The sequence below is a fragment of the Grus americana genome, chromosome 2, assembly GCF_028858705.1.
Source record: "Grus americana isolate bGruAme1 chromosome 2, bGruAme1.mat, whole genome shotgun sequence".
Classification (NCBI taxonomy): domain Eukaryota; kingdom Metazoa; phylum Chordata; class Aves; order Gruiformes; family Gruidae; genus Grus; species Grus americana.
In genome coordinates, this window is record NC_072853.1 from 2,289,735 (window position 1) to 2,314,174 (window position 24,440).

Here is a 24,440-nt window from a genome sequence, read left to right on the forward strand (position 1 = left end):
TAAAGCACGCCTGTCGCGGATGAAGGAGTTTTGACACAGTTACGAATTAGTCAATTGAAAATTTATTCATAGGATGAGTTAAATCAAAGGTTGAATTTTAGCAGCACTCAATGATTGAATAATTTAAAGATTTACAAGTAATTCAGTAAAATATGTTACGATCAAACCAGCAACTTAATTACAGATTTGAAGATGCCAAGATTCACACTTAACTTATTATAATATATCTTAAATCAGAGTTTATAGATACATAGTATATATATATATATATATATATATATAAACATAAACCATGCAGATAGACAGAAATCTTTGGGTCCAGTGATATATATGTCACCCACACTCATGAAGGCAAATGTGTATATTTAAACACATAAATAGTTCAGGAGGTGGATGAAGAAAGCTAGCTTATAGTTAAAATCTCCTTCTTTGAGTTTAGAGTACTTACAATGCATCAACATTCCTCGACAGGCAATAGTTGAGACCTGAGGAGGCTGACTTCTCCCTGGCCTTCCATCAGCAGATGGTCTTCAAGGATTTTGTGCCTGAGAGGCATCCCAGCTCAGGGGAGATGCTGGTCACAGCCCACTGCGATCCAGGAGAGCTCAAAGGCTCTCTCTTAGAATCGCTGTTTATAGGATCTGAGATAATTGACTTTTATCAGGTACTTTTCTGCTCCAGCCCAGCTCAGATGGTGAAATATTCTGGTACTTTCCACTGGTTACAAAGACTCAGAACTTTTCTGGCATCACCCCCTTTTGGGCCACGACCCAGGTACAGGTGTACCAGGCTGTCCAGGGGTGATTGTTGTTATTGTTCCCAAACAATAGGGGAGCAAGAGCATCACAGTCCAATTACAGATGTACCGGGCTGCTACCGTTCCCAAGCGAAGCAGGAACCAGGTGTGTTAAGGGGGTGCCTTAACACTCTGGTCTGCTTCCAGGGCATGTGGTCCAGAAAAGGGGGGAGAAATTGCACCAAGTACTGAGCAGCTCAAGAGCGGGGAGGCATTGCACCACCACAACACCATGAGTTTTGTTTCTTTATGCCTGATGATTCCCACTAACTAGATGGTTAGGTGGTCCTTGGGATGGGACATGGAGCTCAGTCCGGAGTCACTAGTCCTCAGGGGAAAAAAAACCTTAGAAGAGGGTAGGAATTGGGTGAGGTAGGCAGATGGGAAAGACCTAACACCAAAGGCAAATGTGTGGCTCAAGCTGCAATCAGCCAAGATATGCCTCCTTTTTTTTTTTTTTTTTTTATAAATTAGGAGTATTATGACCTATAAATCATGAAAGCTTCTCATTCAGTAATGAACTGTTATTTTCAAGGACTTTATCGCTGTGTGTGCAACAGTTCAGTATCTGGGCTCAATCGACTGTGGCAGATAAGAGAAACAAAGATGCATAGGTGCAGATGGTCGCATCAGACATTTGCATATCCTTAGTTTTATAGCCAGGCTATCAAACAGATAACAATGATGGGACATTGCAGACATTACCCTCTGGTCAAGAGTTTTAAGCACTTTGGACTTGGCAGGGGTTTGTGACATCCAGCTGGAACTTCTCAGGCCAGGCAGGGTTTCACCCTTCTCAGTCCTGCCTTGGTTTGCATCCAGTCTGCATAACAACATGATCTGGTCCTGTAAAAGAAATGAGGAGCAGGGGGCACATTTCTATCTTTAGGGAGAATCATGGGTTATCTGCCTTCTTGGGTCTTTGTATCTGGACAGTCATATTCTTAGATAGAAGCAAAGCAAACAGCAGGACTCCCACTGATAGAAATCTTCTAAGTGTGGGACTCAATGCTGTTGTCTGAGCAGGTATCTGGCACCTTCTCAGATGTTGCATTGCCTTTCTGCAATATAATGCAAGAACCAGGATGATCTGTGTCCCTGGAATTAGTACTTTACAGACACTTTGGTTGGGATCCACCCCATCTCACCTTAGAGAACTTCACCTGAGCTGGGCACATTAAGTGTCCTTTAAAATAGAGTCATAGAATCATAGAATGGTTTGGGTCAGAAGAGACCTTTAAAGGTCATCTAGTCCAATTCCCCTGCAATGGGCAGGGACACCTTCCACTAGATCAGGTTGCTCAGAACCACGTCCAACCTGACCTTGAATGTTTCCAGGGATGGGGCCTCTACCACTTCTCTGGGCAACTTAGTCTAGTGTTTTACCATCCTTATCATAAAAAATTTCTTCCTTATATCCAGTCTGAATTTCCCCTCTTTTAGTTTAAAACCATTACCCCTTATTATCGCTACAGGCACTACTAAAAAGTCTCACTCCATCTTTCTTATATGAACCCTTTAAGTATTGCAAGGCCTCAGTAAGGTGTCCCTGGAGCATTCTCTTCTCCAGGCCGAACAATCCCAACTCTCTCAGCCTGTCCTCATAGTAGAAATTTTCCATCCCTCTGAAAGAATCATAAGAGAGAAATTTTTAGGGTGTGATGCTTCTAACCTGCATTAGCCACCTGCTGCAAGAAGAGATAAATTGTGCCCTCAGCCTCGTGGCATCTCTCCCCACCAACTGTGCAGGGAGCTGAGAGTGACTAACTGAGATGGAGAAACCCACCTGGGGCAAGAGCAGATCTGAGATTGTTCTGCCTGTAGTTATTGCAGAATTAGGGAGGTGGGAGGGTATGGTCCAGAATTAGTCAAGTGATACACCCGACAGCATGGTCAAAGATACGGTCATCCAATGGCTAATTTCTGCTTTAGGAGAGCTAAAATGTCTTGAAGAGCTCTGTCCCAGAGGCTAGCAAATGCACCCACAACCTGGGTTGTGTACTGCCCCAAACGTACTTACCAGCACGCGTCTCCAGACCTGGGCATGTTCTACAAGTGCTCTATTTCACCATTGAGCTATAATCAAAATCCACATGCGGCTTTCCTGTTCCATTAGTGCCTTTTCACATGCACCAGGGAAAGCATTTACCTACAGAAAAGATCTCCCACATCACGATTCAGGCTGTTGGCATGCTGGGAATCATATGATCTCCTCCATATCCTGACTTTGCAATGTTCTTGCCCCAGAATGAGCTGAAGAAATGGTTTAGGTGAGAACTGGAAGGAATCCTTGCTCTATTTCTCACCCAGCTCTGAGATTTACAGATTCATCGCTTTGTTCCTTGTCCTAACACACTGGGTATAATTAGACAACCCCAGAGCTAACAGTGTCTGCTAGACTTGCTGAAGATGCAGAGGGAAACACTTGTCAGTCACCCACCAGGAAGGTTGCCCTCGCAAAGCAAAGCGGTGTGCCATGACCTACATCGCATGTACCCACCTACACCATGTGTGGGCTGCGTCTTCTCCTGGGGGAAGCCCAGCAGCTGCGTGTGGGTATTATTCCAATTAGTTTTCACGTTGTCAGTGTGAGTGAGATACGGAGACATGCTGGCGTGTCCTGCATGACAGCATTCTGCCAACAAAAGAGACTCCCCTTGTTACTGGAATGATATCATCTATCTGCAAATCTGTCCACAGCTTTACAGATATTTGTGCTGTTCCATGAAAAGAGTGATTTTTATTTTAGAAATATATATCTGCCTCTAAGCATGTGTATCTATATCCCTCTCTACATGCAATACTTGGCTGGCATTTTTCAAACTCAGCCACTTAAGCAGCAGCAGCGTTATTTTTTTTAATCCCTATGTGTCATTAGCTAACAGCCTGTATCCTCCCATCTTAGGGAGGATAAAGCTCTCAGATGAAACCCCAGTCCCTTTCTCACAGGCTGAGTCAGCAGGAGATTGTTATTTTTGTGTTGCTGGAAGGCAAGTGAAGGGGGAGAGTGGACTCTCACTGCCCACGCCAGCCAGAAGGAATGGTGAATGCTCCACAGAGTCTGCAGCATCCTCCCTAGATATGGTGGGTCATACCCAGAGCTGCAGGAACACCACCCTTGTGAGGATGTGGCTTGAAATCCCAAAGTAAGTTGTTCAGGGTTTGTGGGTTTCACTTTTAGGCTTCACCATCCAGGGGACATGCTGGCTGTTGTTGTCCACATGATCTGACAAGTCTTCTGGCTCTTAGTGTCCTAATGTACCCAACAGCTACCCCCTGCCACTCACTCTTGCTTGCGTTAAGTTGGTAGGAATATTAGGGGCTTTCAACATTCTGGGGAGACGTTTAAAAAAACAACAGCAAAAAAAGGCTGGCTAAAAACCAGCCAGGCTGTATATTTGCAGGGAACACTCCGCAATTAGATGGGACTGTTACTTAAGACTGTGAGAACAGAGTGAAATGCAGCAGCAAATGCAGTTACTGCTATGGAAAGGAGCAGATGGGGGAAGATTCAGCAAATGTACAGTTTGCTTGTTTTCAAAACTTTTCAAATGTAACCTCTTTTTTCCTTTTTTTTTTTTTTTCCCTTTCCCCTCTAACTGTTCCTGGATGATCAGTAGTTACATGTCTGGAATAACTTTAAAACCTAATAAAAACACAGCTTTGCAGCTAGTGTGAGTTTCAGGAGGTGGTCATTCTTCCCTCTGTCCTGTTAATCATCAAGAGGACCTTTATTGGGGTTATAACTGAAGTTCATCCTTTAATCTAGGGCAAAATGCTTTGCTAACAGAAATATAGGTTTTGGTCCTGAAATAATTTGCAAATTCAAACTGAGGGCTAAATTTTTTTTCGTTTCCCCCAGTTTCATATATATTAAATAACAAAGAAGCACTTTGCTTTGTAGTCTTATATTTAGACTCATCTTCCTGGCTCTGGGAACCTTCGATTCAAACAGATTTTGTTTTTTAGGGAAGGGGTGAGGCTCTGAATTCCCATGAGATACAAAACTACCCTTTGCCACCATAAATATTAAAGTAGGCATAAAATAAGCCAGGAAGTAATGATGAGGGACAAAGATTATTCACAGATTTAGTTATGCCTATTTGCTTAATAGTCCTCAGCAATACTGGTCTGTAGCTAAACCCCTGAAATCTCCCCCTCACACTGCTCTTGGGTTGAGCACTGATCCTGAAATAATTTCTGTACAGGGAAAAGCTGTCGGTGTCAGGAGGTCTGACCACCCTCTTACAAACCTCAGGTGGCTTAGATTTTCAGCATCCCCAAAATGACTCAGTATCACAGACTTCCCAGAGCCACAGGGAGACTGATGGGGGCTTCTCCCCCACGTTTCACCCCTCTAAAACTGTTCTACCCTGCTGGGATAAAATACCCTTTGAATGTCAGATGAGCAGAAGCTGGCAGGTGGCTTTACCTCGTTCCTCGGGGACATTTCTGACTCCTCAGGGTCTCCTGACTCACAGGCAGCGCCTGGGGGACTGCACTACCCACCTCCTCAGCGGGGGAAGGCAGGTGGGCAAGGCAGAGCCCCGGCCCCGCGGGGAGAAAGATGCTTTTCGCCGTGACTCATCTGTGTGCTGCCTTCGGAGGGAGAGGCAGCAGCTTCAGTGAGTGGGAGTTGCTCTGCTATTTTCTGTTTACAGGTTTTTCTCGCTGTCTTTTCCCACCTGGGGGACGATGGTTTTGAAAGCCAAAGTGCAGTCATTTCGTGGCTAGAACTCTTTTCTTTTTTTTTTTTTTTTTTTTCTTGATGAAGATTGAAAGTTTGGTGTCTACAAGAGAAACTGGAAAATGGAGAAAGGGGGAGGGGGAAGGAAAAACTTACTTTGGGGAGGGATGGGCTATGCACAGGATACTCTAATTTTATATCCTAGCATCCAGCCTGTCCAGAGGGTTTATTGGCACTAAAGGGTAGTAACATGTCAGCCTGACAAATATGGGGGGAAGGGGATGAACAAGGCTTCTTTGCCTCCAGATCTTGGATGGATGTTTGATCCTGGACACCACAGACAATGTCAGTCCTGCCACACAGGACCCAGATAAACTACCATCGGTCCCTTTGGGTTGATGCTTCTCCCCCTCAAACCTGTCAGTCTTCCCATCAAACTCAGTTGTCACTCAGGTCCACTTCACGCTGGATGCATTAGCCATGGAGAATCAATTGCATGGCTTGGGACTGGGTTATTAGTGCCATTATCTTGTTTACTGTTTGTGGATCTCCCTAGCTTCAAAGCATGCCCTTCTAACACCCTAGTAAAAGAGGTCAATTATTCTCATGTTTCATCTCAAAATTAAGATGGGGAGATGGATTCACTAAGGGTCTTTGCTCTGCCAGACTTATGTTGTCTGCAGGGTTTGATCCTGTCCACATTCTCTGGGAATACCCTCCAGCTTGTGCCTCTCTGCACAGAGTTACAAGAGGAAGACTCTGCCCCACAGCAGCCCAAGGCCAGTGTCACTCACAACTTTCAAGGCTCAAAACCTTGCCCCAAAAGCCAAATCACTTGTCAGAAAACACTTGATGGAATCATCTAGGCAAGGATAGAGGATACCCTGCACTGGACTGGGATCCTTCCTGGTGAAGCTGTGGACTAAACGGTGATGTGGATTTGAACTGGCAGGAAACCCTCGTATTAGCACATAGGTGTCCATGAAGTAAGAGTCCCACCATGGGAGCTGCACTTGGAAAGCTCATGAAATAGTTTTGACCCCAAAACCTATTGTTTGGTCATCTCTGGCATTAAGATGAAACTCTGCACAAAGAGATGTAGTTTAAAGCTAGACATGATGAATGGGTGTTTAGTAGCAGTGAACTGGCTCCAACTGGCCAAGCTGAAGTTGTCCAGGATACCTACAGCCTGGTTAGGAGAGCATGAGTCTTGGTTCTGAAAGATCTGGTCTTCTCAGACAGATTGGAGACTTGAACCTCCATCTCCTCTCTCACTGCTAAGTGCAATAGTCAATTTATTTCATATATATCTCGAACAGAAAAGTTTTGTGAGAGTAGGCTTGCTTAGCTACCTTCCTCCAGGAAAGGTTTCCAGGCCTGGATCCTAAGGGAAGACCTCCCAACAGCCTGGTGTTAGCTACCTGACTTCCAAACAGATTTGAAGATCATGTTTCCCCCTTCCCAACATATCTTACGAAATACCTCCAGCTGTCACATACAGTCTCAGTTGTTGGCAGGAAGTGTCTGTCTGTCCAAGAAAGCTCATTGTGCACTTGCAGGAGCTGCAAAATTAGCAACTGAGGCTTAGCCATGTAAAATAGTCAAACTTTGGAGGAGGAACCATGAAAAGATGCAGCATACACCTCATCTGTGAAAGGGGTGGGTACCTAGAGAAGTCCTCCAAGGTAAGACAAAACACTCTGCAGTGCTGGGAGATGGTAGTACATGTGTCTAGCCTTCAGTGAGCTTTCAGCCCAGAAAGCCCCTTATATTCTGGGCTGCATCAAAAGAAGCATGACCAGCAGGTGAGGGAGGAGATTCTCCCCCTCTACTCCCTTCTTATGAGACCCCACCTGCAGTATTGCAAACAGCTCTGGGGCCCCCAACATAAGAAGGATATGGAGCTGTCGAAGCAAGTCCAGAGGAGGGCCATGAGGATAATCAGAGGGCTGGAGCACCTCTGCTATGAAGACAGGCTGAGAGAGTTGGGGTTGTTCAGCCTGGAGAAGAGAAGGCTCCAGGGAGACCTTACAGCACCTTCCAGTACCTAAATGGGCTACAGGAAATCTGGAGAGGTACTGTTGACAAGGGCATGGAGTGACAGGATGAGGGGTAATGGCCTCAAGCTGAAGGAGGGTAGATTTAGATTAGATATAAGGAAGAAATTCTTTACTATGAGAGTGGTGAGACACTGGAAGAGGTTGCCCAGAGAAGCTGTGAATGCCCCCTCCCTGGAAGTGTTCAAGGCCAGGTTGGATGGGGCTTTGGGCAATGTGGTCTAGTGGAGGGTGTCCCTGCCTATGGCAGGGGGGTTGGAACTAGATGATCTTTGAGGTCCCTTCCAACCCAAACCATTCTATGAATATCTGATTCTATGATCCACAGCTGGGTCAGAGTTGTGATACCCATGAGGATGCAGAATGTCACATTTCATTGCCACACGGTGTAGTTCCTTTCCATCTTGCATGTCCAGGTTTTTTCCTTATCATAGAGATTGCCTGCTTTGTATGGACAAAGAATGAAGCTGAATTATGCATCTAGACTTAGGATGAGGTAAAGTTTTTTATCTCACTATTGAAACAGCCAGACACTAATGGGAGGAGTGGCTCTTGCAAAGGATGAAGCAGATGACTGAACTGATGGCCTTCGACTTCACGAGATTGCTGTGGAGGGAGCTAAAGACACTCCAGCCCTCCCCCCCATCTCCACATGCTTGTTCTGGAGCTTTGCAAGACCCTGGTAAAACACTTAGGTAAACTTTGTGGTGGCTCTGCTTTTCTTCTGAGCTGAGGAAAGCCAAGTATAGCCAGAGGGTGTCATAACCTGACGATGTCCATTGCCTACATTCCCAGATCCATCCTCACTCTACGTGCAGCATATAGATTTTGCTAGCGCTTTGGGTGAGAGCCCTCTCCATGTGCCCTCTGAAACAGCTCCTGCACAAGGGCTGCTCCAGAAGCTGGAGTTGGTTTACTGAGCAGTAGCATAATCAAACAACATACATTGTGTTCTTCCCAGTTTTGGGGACTGTGATTAAAAGTTAAGTTGTTAAACAATAGCATTTAGATTCAGAAATTGTTCTTTTTTTTTTTTCCCCCTAAACCTTTTGTATTTAAGCACAGATATACCCTCCAATCATTTTCAACTGCCTTTCTATTTAAAACAATTGAAGACAGAGAAAATTATGCATGACTAGGTGTATACTGTGGAACATAACTCTTTATTTATTTAAGAGGCAGCTATAAGCCACATATTTTATATAATTGTATGGAAGATGGCAAGATTACTGTGTTTTGGAATAAAAAAGTGTCAGCATTTGGAGAGAAGAGGGATTATTGGAGGTAATTTATGTAGTTCAGAGTGATTTAAGTCTAGTTAAACAATTGCACATCATGGTACAATACATGACATAATAGGCCAAGAGAACTGAAAAGTTTTCCAGACTGTTTTCTGTGCCAGCTTCCCAGCTGGCTCTCCACCAGAGAAACCTGGGTGGGGGTCTGTCATATGGGGAGAGGCTGCTCCTGGCCTGGGTTTTCCTGAGGTCTGTTCTCTCTTTCTGTGTGGTCAGTCACTCGCCCCATGATGTTTCCTCCAGGGCTCTGAGTGGGCTCTGCACCATTAGATGAGCCATTAGACAAGTTGGTCTTACCGGTTATCTCAGCGATTGTCTCAGCTCAGCTCCAAGTGTCTGGTCAGCAGTTGTTTTATTTTTATTACTTCATTGCCCAAGGTTTTTACTGTGAGTGGAAGTCAGAGCAGACTGCATTTAACAGGCTAGGGGTAAGAGGAGCTGGGAAGGGATGTTCAGGAAGAGACATTGGTGTTTCAGGGCATCAGTGCCTGTCAGCACTGGGGTGACCTGTCTGTTTGAGGTGTTTTGGAGAATGGGGAATAGCTGAAGAGACACTTATTGCTCAGACTGAGGGCTGACAGGGCTTCTCAGATTGGAGCACTTTCCAGCCTCAAATGCTTGAGAGCTCTCACTTGCTAGAGTAGAGAGAGAGTACTTTTACTGCTGGGGGAACTGAGGCACAGGGGAACCAATCTTTTTTTTTTTTTTTTTTTTTTCCCTAACTAGTTTTATTGAGCTGCTGCTCAGCACCTCTGGGAAAAACACAGCAAATACCAAACTAGCTCCATAAAACATATTTGCTTAGTTTAATCATCTGGAACATCACAGATTTTTATTAAAGGGACAGGGCTTCCCCTCCCAAAAGTCTGCATCCAGAAGGGGTGAGAGAGTTGTTACACTAAAGCTTTGGCTTTGAAACAGCCCCTTCTCTACATGCAGACTCAGTTCAGGAAGGGCAGAGGAGTTAAGCAATGCAGTTCTGAGATGGTAAACAGGCAACTGCTTGTCTTGCACGATGTCCGGATGGGAGCAGAATGGGAAGGGTGAAATCAGGTGTAGGCTGTGAGCCAAAGGACCTCAGAACATGCAAGTCCAAGCAAGCCACAGGAGTGTTAGCAGGATCTCCCCAGGGATGGGGTGTGGGCTGAACAGCTTCATGTTGAGGGAGAGGGATGCAGAGAAATAAGACTCTGCAACTGCCCTGCTGCGAGTGACTAATGTGATTGCAGCAGAAGTGGGTGACACCTGCTAGTATCATCCTGCCTGGAACAGCAGTCAGGGTGAGGGAAACAGCATCTCGGCACTAATGCAAAGGTGATGTTGTCCTATGAATTATCACCTCTGACACAGACTCCTCGTTTCCTCTAGGAGAGGCACTTGGAGGAACTCAACTTCAGACATGGTTGCTATCTGTTGTGATGGGAGTTTTTGGAGAGACAGGGTTAAACAGCCAACTCTTTGGGCAGATGCAGGAGTACATGTTGCCTCTGCTTCAAACTCCAGCTAATGATCCCAACGTCTGATAAAAAACCCCAGCTGTCCATGCTGCACTTGGCTTGTGGAGTCTGGTCCACCATGCCATACATCCACCCTCTCCTCCTAAGCTAGCTGGTGAAAGAAGGTCTGTGGACAAGGTGTAGATAGAAGGTGCTCAGCTCACCTTCCCCAGCACCATACAGCTCTCAGGCTGGAAGAAAGAGCCAGAGGAAAGTACTCATTGAGTTAAATCCTGACTGCAGGCTACCCGTGTGACAACTAAAAGCCTTGAACTCATCCTCTCTAGTCCTTCCCAGATGCCCACCCTGCACCCTCACTCCCATGCCTGAGGTTAATATGTTTTGGGTGATTTGTTTTTAGGGGTTTGAATACTCCTGGATTCATTACACAGTGAAATATTAAAAAAAAAAAAAAAAAAAAAAAAAAAGAGTCCAGAGAGCTAAAGTGAGAGCTGGACGTGTATTCCCATGACTCTCACACATCTTATGATCACTCTTCCACGGCATGCTGGGGCTCAGCCCTTTATTGCCCAGCTCCTCAGGGTGCTTCTCCAAAGCCCTGTGCATCATACCTTGGACCCACAGACTTCCCAGTCACAACACTCCTACAGATGAACCCCTTTCTGGCTGCTGGAACTTTTGGGTTCAATGCAAGAGAATGAGAAGAAAAGTCACTGGAAATCGCCTGAGTTGTGAGAACAATTACCGGTGCCTGCCTACCTCTGTCAGGCAGCGCTCAAGGCTTCGAGCAGCACCAACTGCAGAGTCATCATCACCAGCAGAGCTTAGCTCCTTGCTAGAATTAATGACTCGAGCCTGCTTAATTGCAGGTTTCTCCCCTTTGCCCTAAATGTTAATCCCTTCTTCAGCCATGAAATTGCACAGGGTTTTTGTGAGCTTCCATCTTGCCTGTAATGGTGGCGTTTCAGCTCAGTGAGGCACTGAAAATGGGACTAGATGCCCCCATACCTTCACTTGCGTCCTGTCCCCAAGAACAGCAGAAACAATGCTTCAACATCACATAATTTTCTTTGGTGTTTTTGGATACCTATAAGAACTGCCAGCCCTTGGAAACATCTTTATCCCAGGAGAGAATCTTAGAAACACCTTTTCAACGTCAGAGAAACTGAAACAAAGAAAGCCTGACTGAGGCAGCTTAAAACATGATTCATTGATGGCAGGGCAGAAATGAGGTCTGAGAAAGACTAAGACCCTGCTCTAACCACTGTAACGCACTCCTGCAAACTGATTGCAGCAGGGATGCTGGAGTGAGCTAGATTGTTGTGAGGAAATAGGTGTAGGTGCTGCGAAGACAACACAATCAGGGAATAAAATAATCCCTTGAGACCAGAACAGGCTTTGCAGCTCATCCTTGCCCACTCTCATGATTATTTGTGATGCAAAGCGGCTGCAGGGGGTTGCCACGTGGGAACTTTTGTCAGGTGCTGCTTTTGAGACATTATTGTTTTGTTTGCAGAGCCACAATCTGATTCCAGATTCTGCTGAGCCACAATCGTGCATGGAGGTTGCAATGCAGAGAGCCTGTCTCACCTCTCGTTTGCAAAATGTGTAATGAAGGAAAAAAGCCCTGGTCCCTCCCTGGCAGACCCTCATTCCCTCTTGTTTTGTGCCTGGCTCTTCACAATCAAAAAATCTGGGATAATTTCCTCTCCAGGCAGACTGAGCATCATGAAGGTCAAAAATGCTTCAGTAGCTTCAGGGATTGCTGAGAGTGGATTTAAGCAGGAAGCAGAATGAATTTTCCCGGGTGGTCTCATGTGTGTGGCTCAGCTGCAGAGGAAAAGGGAATAGACTGACGGAGGGATGGTCGTAAAGCAGCAGAAAAGAGACACTTACATCAGAGCTACTAATTTCCATCTCTACGTCACCTAGCAACACTCCAATTAAGGTCTTAACTTCCGAGAAATTGATTTCCTGGGAATTTTCCCATTAGGTGGCACCACTGGCCTTGAGAAGGCTTTCCCCTTCTCTGGCTCCTTCACGCCAGATAGACCTAAATCCCTATGCATAACCCCCCCACACCCCAAAAGCTCAGGAAGAGTTGAAAGATGAATGAGATTTATGCAGACTCAGAATTGACATGGACTGTCAGCTCTATTTAAATTTGGAGAAAAACTTTTGATAGGACCAAGCCTATCTTTGCAATGGACATAACACAAATTCTGGAAAACCCCAATGGAGTGACACCATAACCTGGCTTTTCTGGGCAAAAGAGTGTTATGGCTTCATTAAAACTGTACAAAAGCTGCTGAGCTGGTCCCTGGACCCTGAGCCACACAGTACGCTCCAGGACAACTCATGCAGACTATGGCTTTCTAGCAGATGGTGGACAGCAAAACAATATGCTCATGTGGTGACACCACCACCCTCCCAGTGACCCTCACACAGTGGAGCAGACAGTGTATGCACAAGGGTAATTTCTAGGGAAAGCCAATGCTTCAGCTGAACTCAGTAATGGAAACATCTTTTCGTATTGTAATATTATTTCTGGTGTGGCTGCAGGGACCTGAGTTGTAACTGACAACAATGCTGTTCTTGATGCATATATGAATTGCTGCTAGAAAGGGGATGCTCAATTTGCCAGACTTACATGCTGATAACATCTGAGATATGATACAGAGCCCTCCAGAGTCAGCATTCAACGTTTTTGTTTTGGTTTGATTTGGTTTGGGTCAATTTGGTTGGGTTTTGAAGGGAGATTCAATTCTGTGGAGTCTGTCTAGTGATTAGGTCAGGTTTAGAGATTTACTTTGTTTGCCTTTGAAAAGTGAGGTGAGATTAATCCCATCCCAGGAACCTTTTCAAAACTGCTGGGGTTTGCAGAAAGAAAGTCCTGCCAGGCTCAACAGGTCTTTTCTTGTGATCTTTGTTACCTACCATACTGATGTCCTCATCTGGCCTTCTAGGAATTTGGTAATCATCATCAGTACTGCTAATGCTAAATAGCTCACAGCTCTTAAGGGAAGACAAAAACAGTGCTCTTTCAACAGAATCAGAGGTACCAATGTTTCAAAATAGAGTCTTTCAAGAAAAAATAAGCCTGGAGCAGGTCCGCACTCCAGACATTAATAACCCTTCAAAGCAAAGCTATATGTACAAGTAAACACTTATGATGGACCCCACAATAATCATCTAACAAATCATCTGGCTATGCAATACTTTTTCTCACTTCCTTCAGCATCCAAATGAGGAAAAATATACCAGAAAGAGTCTTCTGTTCCTGCATGCTGATCCAAGCTGTATCTGTAGGATCCTTAGTCACTGAACTCAAGGAATGGCTCCTGTAAGCATCTTCTGCAGATAAATATAACCAGACCTCCTCTGAACATACAGCCTTGGTTTGTGGATGATTTTGCAGAGGGGGCAGATTGCAAGATTTCTTCCTCATCCTCTTTCATGGATCATTGGAAAGACTTTCTGGGGCCAATCCCCAACTACCTTCTTCTCATGGATCCTGAGGTCCAGGTGGAGGTGAGGAAGGCAGTCAACAGGATAACAAGGATTGATCCTTTGCACTCAGGGCTGAGACCTGATCACTTTTCTGTGGCTCTAAATCCCCAAGCAATATTCTAGCTTCCTCTCATATCAGCATCTCTACCAGATACAAAACGTGACGGAGAAATCAGTTTTCGGTTTGGGTTGTCTGGTGGTCATGGTCTTTAGCAATGCCCTGGATTTGTAAAGTGCACCTGTTCTAAGCACCACACAGCTTTCAAGGGCTGGATCTGGCATTTTTCTAGGTCACATATAGGAGACAATTTGTAAGTTTACATGGACAAGAAGCAGAAACTCTGTAACGGTGCTCAGCTGTCCAAGAAGTTCCCCACCTCATACACACAGAGATGCTGAGACCCTCAGCTACGCATGTGTGATCAGCTCCTCAGTGGTCATGGGTAGGACCACCATTGGGACCCAGGAGTGGAAGCGGTTTTGCAGAAAGGAAACTCACTTAGGGTACGATCCTGATGGCTGGATATTGCAAGAGGTTCCATAGACTAGTTTGGGAGCCCTAGATATCAGGAACTGTTATCTAATAAACCTCTGTGAGGAAATAGCTGCTGCTGTTGAGCTGAAGATTCCAATCCAGATTAAATGTATTTCTGACACCTTTCACTAACAGTTTTTTAGCAGACACGGAAAACGCACTGTGCATTTCACATATGTATTTTGGGGATATGTGAATTTGGAGCTGGTGAAAGATGGTAGATTGTCTGTACTGGGAGTGAAAGTCCTCTATTTGCAGAATAAGTTGGTGGGCTGGGCAAACATCTCCCATATCACTGCATGAATATGCCTGGCTCCCATTCCCTAGCTGGAGAGAGACAGATTGATGTGAAAGGAGTAGCCAACCTCCACGAATAACTCCAGATTGTTCAGTGAGCTCTGTGAAAAGATATTAGAAATGTCTGTTCGATGCTAATTCTCTTGGCTGGTCCTTGGATCAAGGTTGCTGTTTAACTCCAGGTTTTAGCTATATTTTATGATACGGACCTTGGTCTTTAGGTGCAGCAAGGAACCCCACTTTCTTACTTCTTCCCAGCGCACACAAACCTCTCCCTACAGAGAAGGGGTTATGGTATTTCGGATATGTCAGAACAGTTTGGAAATGCAACCAGCACCTTCTCTCTGATGATGTTGTTTGGTTTATTGACTGAGGCGCAAACACCTCTGTGCTCCACCCAGTTCTGTTCTCTACTCTGCAATTAGCAGCAGTGCTGTGGACCAAGGAAAGGCTGTGGCATCCCAGATGAGTCTGACCCTGTGGAAGAGAGCTGCATTAATCAACAAAACTGGTATCCAAATCTGACACCTTTAACAGCATTAAAAAGAAAGAGGGTTTGAGGAATGAGACAAGATGGACTCTTTGACATCAGAAGCATAGGGAGAGCAGTCTATGTTTGATGCTACACCACTGAGACACACACAAGCCTATGGGGACAGATAGGATCTACCCAGGGGTACTGAGGGAGCTGGTGGAAGTGCTCACCAAGCCACTTTCCATCATTGCTCGACAGTCCTCGCTAACCGGGGAGGTCCCAGTTGACTGGGAGTTAGCAAATGTGACACCCACCTACAAGAAGGGCTGGAAGGAGGATCTGGGGAACTACAGGCTTTTTAGTCTGACCTCGGTGCCAGGGAAGATTATGGAGCAGATCATCTTGAGTGCCATCATGCAGCATGTACAGGATAACCAGGTGATCAGGCCCTGTCAGCATGGGTTTATGAAAGACAGGTCCTGCTTGACTCTCCTGATCTCCTCCTGTGACAAGGTGACCCACTTAGTGGATGAAGGAAAGGCTGTGGATGTTGTCTACCTGGACTTTAGTAAAGCCCTTGACACCATTTTGCTCAGCATTCTCCTGGAGAAACTGGCTGCTCATGGCTTGGATGGGTGTACGCTTTGCTGGGTAAAAAACTGGCTGGATGGCCGGGCCCAAAGAGTCTTCATCAAAAAGGTTGTCAAGTACTGGAACAGGCTGTCCAGGGAAGTGGTTGAGTCACCATCCCTGGAGGTATTTAATAGATGCGTAGATGTGGTGCTTAGGGACATGGTTTAGTGGCTGGACTTGGCAGTACTTGGTTAACAGTTGGGCTTCATGATCTTAAAGACCTTTTCTGATCTAAATGATTCTCTGACTGTCTCTTCTACTCTTTTTCCATTCACAGTCATTTCTTGAGCCCTCCCTACAATCAATCTGTATTTCTTTTCATCCTCCATCACCCTTGTCTCTTCACATTCAGCTTCCTCATCTGTAGCTTTCTATCTATAGAGACCTCGCTCCATCTCCTTATTGGCCTTGCAAGGATTTGTGAGCGACAGATCCCTTCTGTAATCTCAAGGTATCTCTCCTCCTCTGTCAGCCCTTCAGGAACATCTGTTTTGTTTCCCTGCTCCATTTCTATGTATCCTTCAGAGTCATGCTATCATTAAAGTCATACATATATACAGAGGTAATGTACATTGACAAGGAGCCTGTGTTGGATCATTGCTTTTGAGCCCAGCCTGCCTGTATCCTGCTCCCTGAAATAACTTCTTTGACTCACAAGCTAACATTAACTAAGCTTGGCTGAAAAGGCCGAAAGATAATTATGTTCCAACAGGTTTTGTGAAAATTAGTGCCATAGCAGGGCTGAAGTAGCTCAGCTGGGAGAGCGTTAGACTGAAGATCTAAAGGTCCCTGGTTCAATCCCGGGCTTCAGCAGTGTTTTCTTGTAGTTTTTTGTGCCCAGTCCTGGGCTCTTCAGTACAAGAGAGACGTGGAGCTAATGAAGGGAGTCCAGCAAAAGGCCAGGAAGATGACGAAGAGACTGGAATGTCTCTCATACGAAGAGAGGATGAGAGACCCGGGACTGGTTGCCCTGAGAGGTTGTGGAGTCTCCATTCTTAGAAATATTCAAAAGCTGCCTGGATATGGTCCTGCGCAACTGGCTTTAGGTGGCCCTGCTAGAGCAGGCTGTTGGACCAGTTGACCTCCAGAGGTCCCTTCTAACCACTCTGTGTGTAGAGGACAAAGACAAAAGTTTATGTCTAGAGCAGCGAAAAGCAAGGCTAATGTCATCCTCATATATTTCCATTAGAAGTGGCCACCTGGCCAATTAGCACAACCATCCGGGCTGACCAACCAGCCAACAAACAGCTGTGATTAAGATTAGGGTATCAGAATAACCAGACCTACGTATAAATAAAAGCACGTTTATACATTCCTATCGTTACAGAACCAGTTACTGAGTTCAACTTTTTCTCTTTTTTTCTTTCTTTTTTTTTTTTTTCAGACAAGCTAATAGCTCTGTGGACAGAGACTGCTCCAAAATTGTCTCATCACCCGCTCTAAAATCCTAGTGTCTGTCATCTGTTGCAAGATCTGCAATGCTACGTCACGCGCAGAGCCCCCAAATAAACTTCCGTTCTCATTTAAGACACCATCTGTGTCCCATTTCTGCGGCGCTTGGCAGAGATCGCTTCCCTTCTATGGTATGTTTGTTCCCCTCGCTGAGCTGCAGCCTTCTTTGGAGGTGGGAAAGTCAGCGGGTGGAACGGATGCCAGCTCTGTGCAAATGGAGATCACTTTGCTGTGACAGTGTCCTTGGGTAGCATGGTGCTTTTGGTGTTCAACCTTGGTCAGGTGGTCCTGGAGCAAACTCAAGGGCAACCCACAAGAGAGCTAGATCCTAGGTCATATTTGGTTGCAAGAAGGGGAAGAGGTTTCACTGGAACGTTGGCTGGTAACGAGGGCAAGAGCAGTGAGGTGAGGAAGAGCCAACTTGGGGATGTCATGGACAAGTCCAAATGCTCTGGAATACCCAATTTCTCTGAGTCCTTTTACCAGGTAATCAATGGAGTTCATAGTCTTGTCTTCCTATTATGCAAATTAATTAAGCTTTATTGCATAATTCAGGCAGCTGCAACCCACGAAACAGCATGAACAGCCTTAGTTTAGGCTCTCCATCAAACCAGCTGAATGATCTGTGCAAATTGCATCGCTATGACTCAGTTTCCCTAGCTGTAGCGCTGACACCTACCTTCCTTTACCTCCTCCAAGTGTGGTGAAAGTTAACTTGCAGGTGAAAGTACTCTCTGTTCTCAGCTTGTTTTTGTGTGTTATCCCAGCACGTGTCCCCACGGATGATGCTGTATTACTCACACACCTCTCAAGTCCTCTTTTTCTCTAATTCCTTTTATTTGAAAGAACTACAAGCAGTCATGCTATCCAGGAAAATACAGCCTTCATAATGCTGGCATCAGCGTCACTGAGCTGTGCTCAGGAGACTGTTCCTTAGGAACTCCTATGACTTTCAGGTGAATTTACCTCAAACTTGATTGGAAATGGGGAAGGGGGAGAGACAGGGAAGAAGACAGCTCATCTCAGAACAGTGAAAGATGAGGTAAATAATAAGGAAACAGCGTAGGAAAGAGGATGATGGACTGGAGATGATGTAAGAGACTACATAAGCCTGGGTCACCATTGATACAGACCATTTTAAACAGCCAGGAAGGACTTTGGGATTCATCTGGAAAGGGAGAGTCTATCACATAAATGGAGATGAGAAAAACTTGGAACATTTTGCCTATCATGGCAAAGGCTAGGAAAAAAAATGAATGTTCTCTGTGTGTATCTGGAGGAGATAAACACCAAGAATGAACTGGTCAAGCTGGAAGGCAGCATTATAAGGAATGGGTCTAAACTGGTTAAGGACATGCGCTAGCGTAAATTCAAAGGTTTCTACCAGCCAGAATAGAGAAGCTCCCAGCAAGCTCTTTCCTGTCCTTCAGAAAGGGCAACAGCTCCCAGAAAAGTGTTGCAGTGGGTCTCCTAGGAAAGAGGTCATACCACATCTGGCAACCGGTAACCACCTTCCCATCTCTAATTTTCATTTTGCTGCACAACCCTGTCTTTTGCCACGGTGGCTAATCACACTGAGGATACTCAGATTTTATTAGTCATAACACAGTGGATGAAGAAGCCATGATGACTCATAACCTTCTCTTCATCATCATCCTTCCCCTGAGCAATTTGTTATTTTTTTTTAAGAAAACTGAGGTATTGTATAAGCCACAAAGCCCAGAGAAGCACTTAGGTTTTAAACTACTTTTGGAGTTGTTTAACTCCTCTCCGCTTTTGAGATTGGAGACCAAAACTCTCTTTGGGCACTGCTTGCTTACATTTAAAGCATCCAGCATTACCAGCTTCCATAAAATGATTAATGTCATGTGAAGCCTGTCAGGTCATCAACCCTCCTCAACAGAGATGAAGGATCTGGGGAACAGCAACAGGCTAGAGGATATGGGAAGGTAGGACCAACACGGGATGATATTGTCTATAAATTTTTGGTCTTACTTAGAAAAGACTATCATGCCTGACTCTCACTGGCATCAGCCCATGACCATGGCAGATAGCGACATGGGATGGAAGCATAGGCTATATGAAGGGATCAACATCCTTACAGAATAGGAATAGTTCTGGCTAAAACAAGCTGCCAGGAGGAAGTCAGATCCCCCGAGTAAGTGGAAGAGGGAAGGAGACAGCTCTGACGTTGCCCTTCTCCTCCAGCTAGTTGTTTCTAGGGAGGGCAAAGTGAGAAACAACACTTACTTCCACCTTGGTCGCGTTGTTCAGTAGGGAACAAGCTCTTCTTGCAATTTTGTTCTCCTGCCATTCCACCTCTCCAGCTGAGAACATTGAAAGAGACACCTTTGACTCTGTAGCGTGGGTCTGGAGATGATTTCAGCTGGGCCACGAGAAGGATGGCAGTACTGGGTAAGGCCACAGGTCCATCAAACCCCAGGTCAGTCAGCAGTGAGTGATTTGAGAAAAGCTCTGATATAGGGAGCTGTGGAACAACGTTTCCTTTAGTTATCCAAGCTCCCAATGCTAGAGGTGTTGAGACTTCTTCAGCTGCTGGTTGCCTTGGTGGTACCACATTTAATAATCCTGATGCATCTGACCATGAGAATTTTTTCTAAAGCAGTTAAAAGTCTGCTTGATAATTTTGATAGTTGGTGGCTGATGGGGTCTCTTACTGGTTCCTGATACTTCTGGTGCCCTTATGCTAGAAAACAAGGCTCCCACAGGGGTATGGACATGGAAGGGAAGTTGTGGTCCCTGGGAATGACAGCAGAAACCCTTTAGCAGGGAACAGAAATAACTAGTAACACATTTCCAGAGCATTGACTTGCTCGCTGTCTGTGCCGCCCACCCGCTCAGCTCGGCTGGCCCGCCAGCTCCAGGCTGAGCACACCCACCTGCGAGAGGAAGCCAGCCTGAACAGCAGCGAGGGAAAAGTTCACCTGGAGGGGAAAGGAAGCTCTCCCTGGAGAAGGTGAGAGGAGGACGGGGGATCCTGTGAAATACCACGGCTGCATTTCAAGAGGGACTTTCTGGGCTGAACCTCATCTGGGAGTATGTAAGATGGGAGAAGGTGGAAGCAAGGGTGTGGGGGCTTGAAGAGGTGTGTTAGTGTCCTTACCAATGTGGTATAGAAAATCATCCAGAAAGTTTAGCCCGTTTAGATTAATGAATCTATTGTATATTCCTCAGGAAATCTCTCTTTCACATTTGCAAACACTGCTTGGTTTGGCTGCAGTGTGTGAGACCGCCTTTTAACTATTTATCTAGACAGCCACCAGCCCTGGAATGGGACAAATCCCCCAGCACTGGTGGAGGATTAACATTGCAGATGGCTATGGGCATATTTGCAGGTGTTGAGATGTTTGCAGTGCTTTGCCTCCTTCTCCTGACAACTCCTGTCTCATTTTTTTTGCCTTGTTATGTCCAGTCTCCTCCAAGGGGACATGTTTGACATGGCTCACTTCCCACACCACCACTCATAGCTGAGGGACTCTCACAGGTCATGCCAGGGATGCTGGCACCTGACTCCCACGTGTGTCACTTGGATTCCTTATCAGCACATGCACAAGTTGGTAAATCAAGTTTCTAGAGGTAGGTGTCTCAACGTCAGATCCTGCTCCCTTGGAAAATAATCTTCGGGAAGGTCCTAGCGTGCAGCTCCAGGCTCCAGCAGCGTTGCCGTGTTGTGTCACTGTTTCCCCTGTTATGCACCAACGCAGGAACCTTTACAGAGCTGGCAGGAAAAAGATTTTCTATATTGCCACTTCTCAGCCAGCCACAACTGAGAAGACTTGAGGAAAGAAAATCTCCCCCATCTTCTTGGGTGACCACATGCCGCCCATAAATTTGGTAAGGACTTGGTCCTGAGCTAGAAGCAAATGCTCTCTCCATCCTGTTGTAGACTGGATGGCTGGTGCTGGCCAGGTTCAAGAGAGCTGAAAGCCTGGTTTTAGAAGCTCATCTCCTGGAATGATTTCAGTTCCAGAGAGCTATTAGAGGCTCAGGATTTATATTTCCTGAATGCCAAGACCCTTCCTTAAGGGTTGTGTAGTTAGAGTTATGCAAACCGCCAAGTGCTCAGACACATGAGGTGAGAGCCCATGAGTTGCAATAACAAATCCAAGGTAACTTATGTTACCTGAACATGTGATGGGGCTCAGGTCATGTGCAAGTGCCTCACACTTGCTCCAGAAGGATCAGGCAGCTGAGGGGTGCTAATCTATTTATTAGGGAAAGACAACTGACTCTCCAAACCCTGAGGTCACAGGTCATTCCCCCAGGGAAGCACTGAAATTGCAAAGGAGCTGATTTTTATCTCTACTGACTATACTGAGATGCTGGGGGAAAAAAAGGAGTTCTTAATTAGAAACTTCAGTTAAATGTTTAAAGCTAGGGGTGATGATCTGAGACCTTAAGGCCTAAAAATCCTTAGGCTGAAAAAAACCCCATATCCTCAGTGGCTTTGCAAGCCTTCCAGTCTTGGCTTTATTTACATATACTATTTTTTCTTTTTTGGCTCCAATACTAGGGAGCTTGTATGGCAAATCCATAGCCAAGGTAAAGTCCGAACTCTGCTTTTGCAAGATTTCTGGTGCTGTAGCTGCAAAACTAGCTTCCCTCAAGCAACAGGCAATCCAGCACATCTGTGGCCACCCATCAGGATCTTTAATGGGGTGGCTTTAAAATCAGCAGTCAACTGTACTGCTTCTCACTCAGTCCGAGTAAAGGAAAGCTACCACCGTTTTCTATGCTAATTTTATGGTTTTCAAAAGCCCGTTTCATTTCTCCTCCTCCTCCATATACTTCTCTCTCTCTCTCCCTCTCTCTCGCTCCTCCCGCGGAGCTGCCAAAGCCTCCTCTGTCAATTTGTGAGAACTTCTGCTTGAAAACTAGAGCAGAGAATCACCCACGTAACCAGGCTGGCATGAAAATATCGGAGGCAGAGACACTGACAAAGCGACTCGAGGAGTTTCCCCGTGTCAGGGTGAAAGAAATGGGAGCCTGGAATCGGCTCCACCAAAATCCCTGGGGGATGAGAGACACATCCAGCATCTTCTGACCATGGCCAGTGAACTTGCTCGTTAGGAAGAAGTTTTTGCATTTTTTTCTACTGCCTGCTCATTTTAAATTTTATCTGCTTTCTGCTTGACTGAGACTTGCAGCGTTCCTGGCTCTGCTTTTTTTTCCTGAAAAAAACTCAGCAGGGCAGGCTTCCTTCTAGATAGTTCCAATTGCTTGTAATGAGGGATTATAGGACAGTTGAATTTCCGCAGACCGAAGGAAAAGAGATGTTTCCAACCCATATGGCACAAGTTAAGTAGCTTAAAAAGATGATCTAAGTGTAGTTTAAAGCCTTAAAAACTATCTAGTAATTAAAATCACTCCAGTACTGGATTCTCATACTTTTTACATCAACAACTTTCCTGAATTTGCAGAGCTTTGCTGAGGATGTTTTCTGTGCTGCAAATGCTTGTTGGAAACCAAAGTGAAATCCACCCACCCTTCCGCATGGACTACTGAACTTTCCCCAATCTGTCACCTCCTGGGTGCTCCCAAAGGCTGTCACAAGAATATTCACTCTTGCTCCAGACTGAATCCCACCCTGGGCACAGAAATAATAAAAAAAAAATCTCCATATCTCATAAGTGACAGTAGGAGCTCCACAGTCCTCTTTCTCTGGTCTTTTTGAACACAATTTGCATATTTAAATAGCCTACTTCCACTTGTAATGAGCAGTGCTTCATGTTCTCTCCTTTTTCTCCACTAGCACCCTGCAGTCACAAATAAAATTAGGCTTCGCTATTCAAACCGAAAATAAAGGATAGCCTGTTGCCCCAAAAGTTAACAGCCCAAATACTTAAGAACCCAAATAACAGTCTAAATTGGAATTAATTAATCAGCCATAGGTACTAAAGCCAAGACCCTTCAAAGGTATTTTGACTATTTACTTTAGTACCTCTGAGAAACTGAGCTGGATCCAAAAAGTATTTTGCTCTTCTCCAGTTTCAGCATTCAGTGTTCAGAGCAGGTCCTGGGCAGTTTCTGTATCTGAAAGAGGAATTTTTATCTTTTTATCTTTATTTTTTTTTTTTTTTTTTTTGCGTGATGCATGACCAAACCCCATTTTAAGACACTATTTAGAGAGAAGAAATCCTGACTCTAAATTTTCCAGGGGCTTGCTGGATGACCTGAATAGAACAACTGCCCTGATCCTCATATCTGCTATCTATAGACCCTTACTGTATAAATCATGCACAAGATCATGTTCACCATGTGAACTAGGACCCTTCGCCTTTCAAACTCCAAGCAGCTCCCACTGCAAAAGGAAGCAGGGTTAGATTTTCAGCTTTAAGCTCAGGTTTTGGAAAAGCTGACTGCTCAGCTGAGCTCTCAGGAATAGCTGGGCTCCCCTATGGATGGCCAAGGGTTGGCTCACAGGTCGTGGACTGCTGCCTGAAGCTCCTTGGGGCAGAACTCCTCAGTTTTAGGTATTTTATGCAGGAAAGACCTTGGTTACTCCAGGTTTCTTCTAAAGTCAGTGGGGAGAGTTGATGCCTCAGAGCATGATTCAGGTTTCAGCTGCTAAGACATGAAAGGCCAACCTCATCGGCTCAGATGGGATGAGAAAAGGCAGGGCTGAACACACACAGACCTAATTTGCTGTCGGAGCGTCGGGATGGCAGCTCCTGTGCACGCACTGATGTAAGGACTGCAGGATGCATCTCTTAATGCAATCATGGGTGGTCTTCATCATAGTCTGGACTCTACACAGATGCATAAAAGCGTGTGTTACCTTTACGACTGCACACAAGCTGTCTGATCGTGGCACAGTGCTGCTACACCTCCAAGAGCTCTGCACTGCAGCGCAAACCAAGCCTTAATGTCTGTATGCCTGGAGTAGTAATCGCAGGATTATTGCTCCCATGGCATGCAAATAATAATCCTTTCTTTTCTTCATCTTGTAGCTGCCATGTAATTTAGAAAATTAATCTTCAGGGCTGGCAATGTCTTTTATTGTCTGTGTGTGCTGTCTGCCTCCACCTCCGTCATGGCTAGCTCGCTCTGTCAGATCTCAGAGCACTTTCCAAAGTGACTCTGGAATACTTCGCCCCATTTTCTGATGGATAAAAGTGAGGCATGACTAAAAGAATTGCCTTCTCCTCAAGCTAGCCATTGGCAAAGCAAGGGATAAAGCAGACGTGCAGTCCAATTAGCCCATATATTACAGTAGGTCCTA

At 45.4% G+C, this 24,440-nt stretch overlaps 1 non-coding gene across 1 annotated transcript; it reads left to right on the top strand.

Annotated features, from left to right (window-relative positions):
- The first annotated feature begins 16,485 nt into the window (after positions 1–16,485).
- On the top strand, positions 16,486–16,558 carry TRNAF-GAA (transfer RNA phenylalanine (anticodon GAA)). The gene has a single exon. It is a non-coding gene; the product is annotated as a tRNA-Phe (tRNA).
- Positions 16,559–24,440: the final 7,882 nt, after the last annotated feature.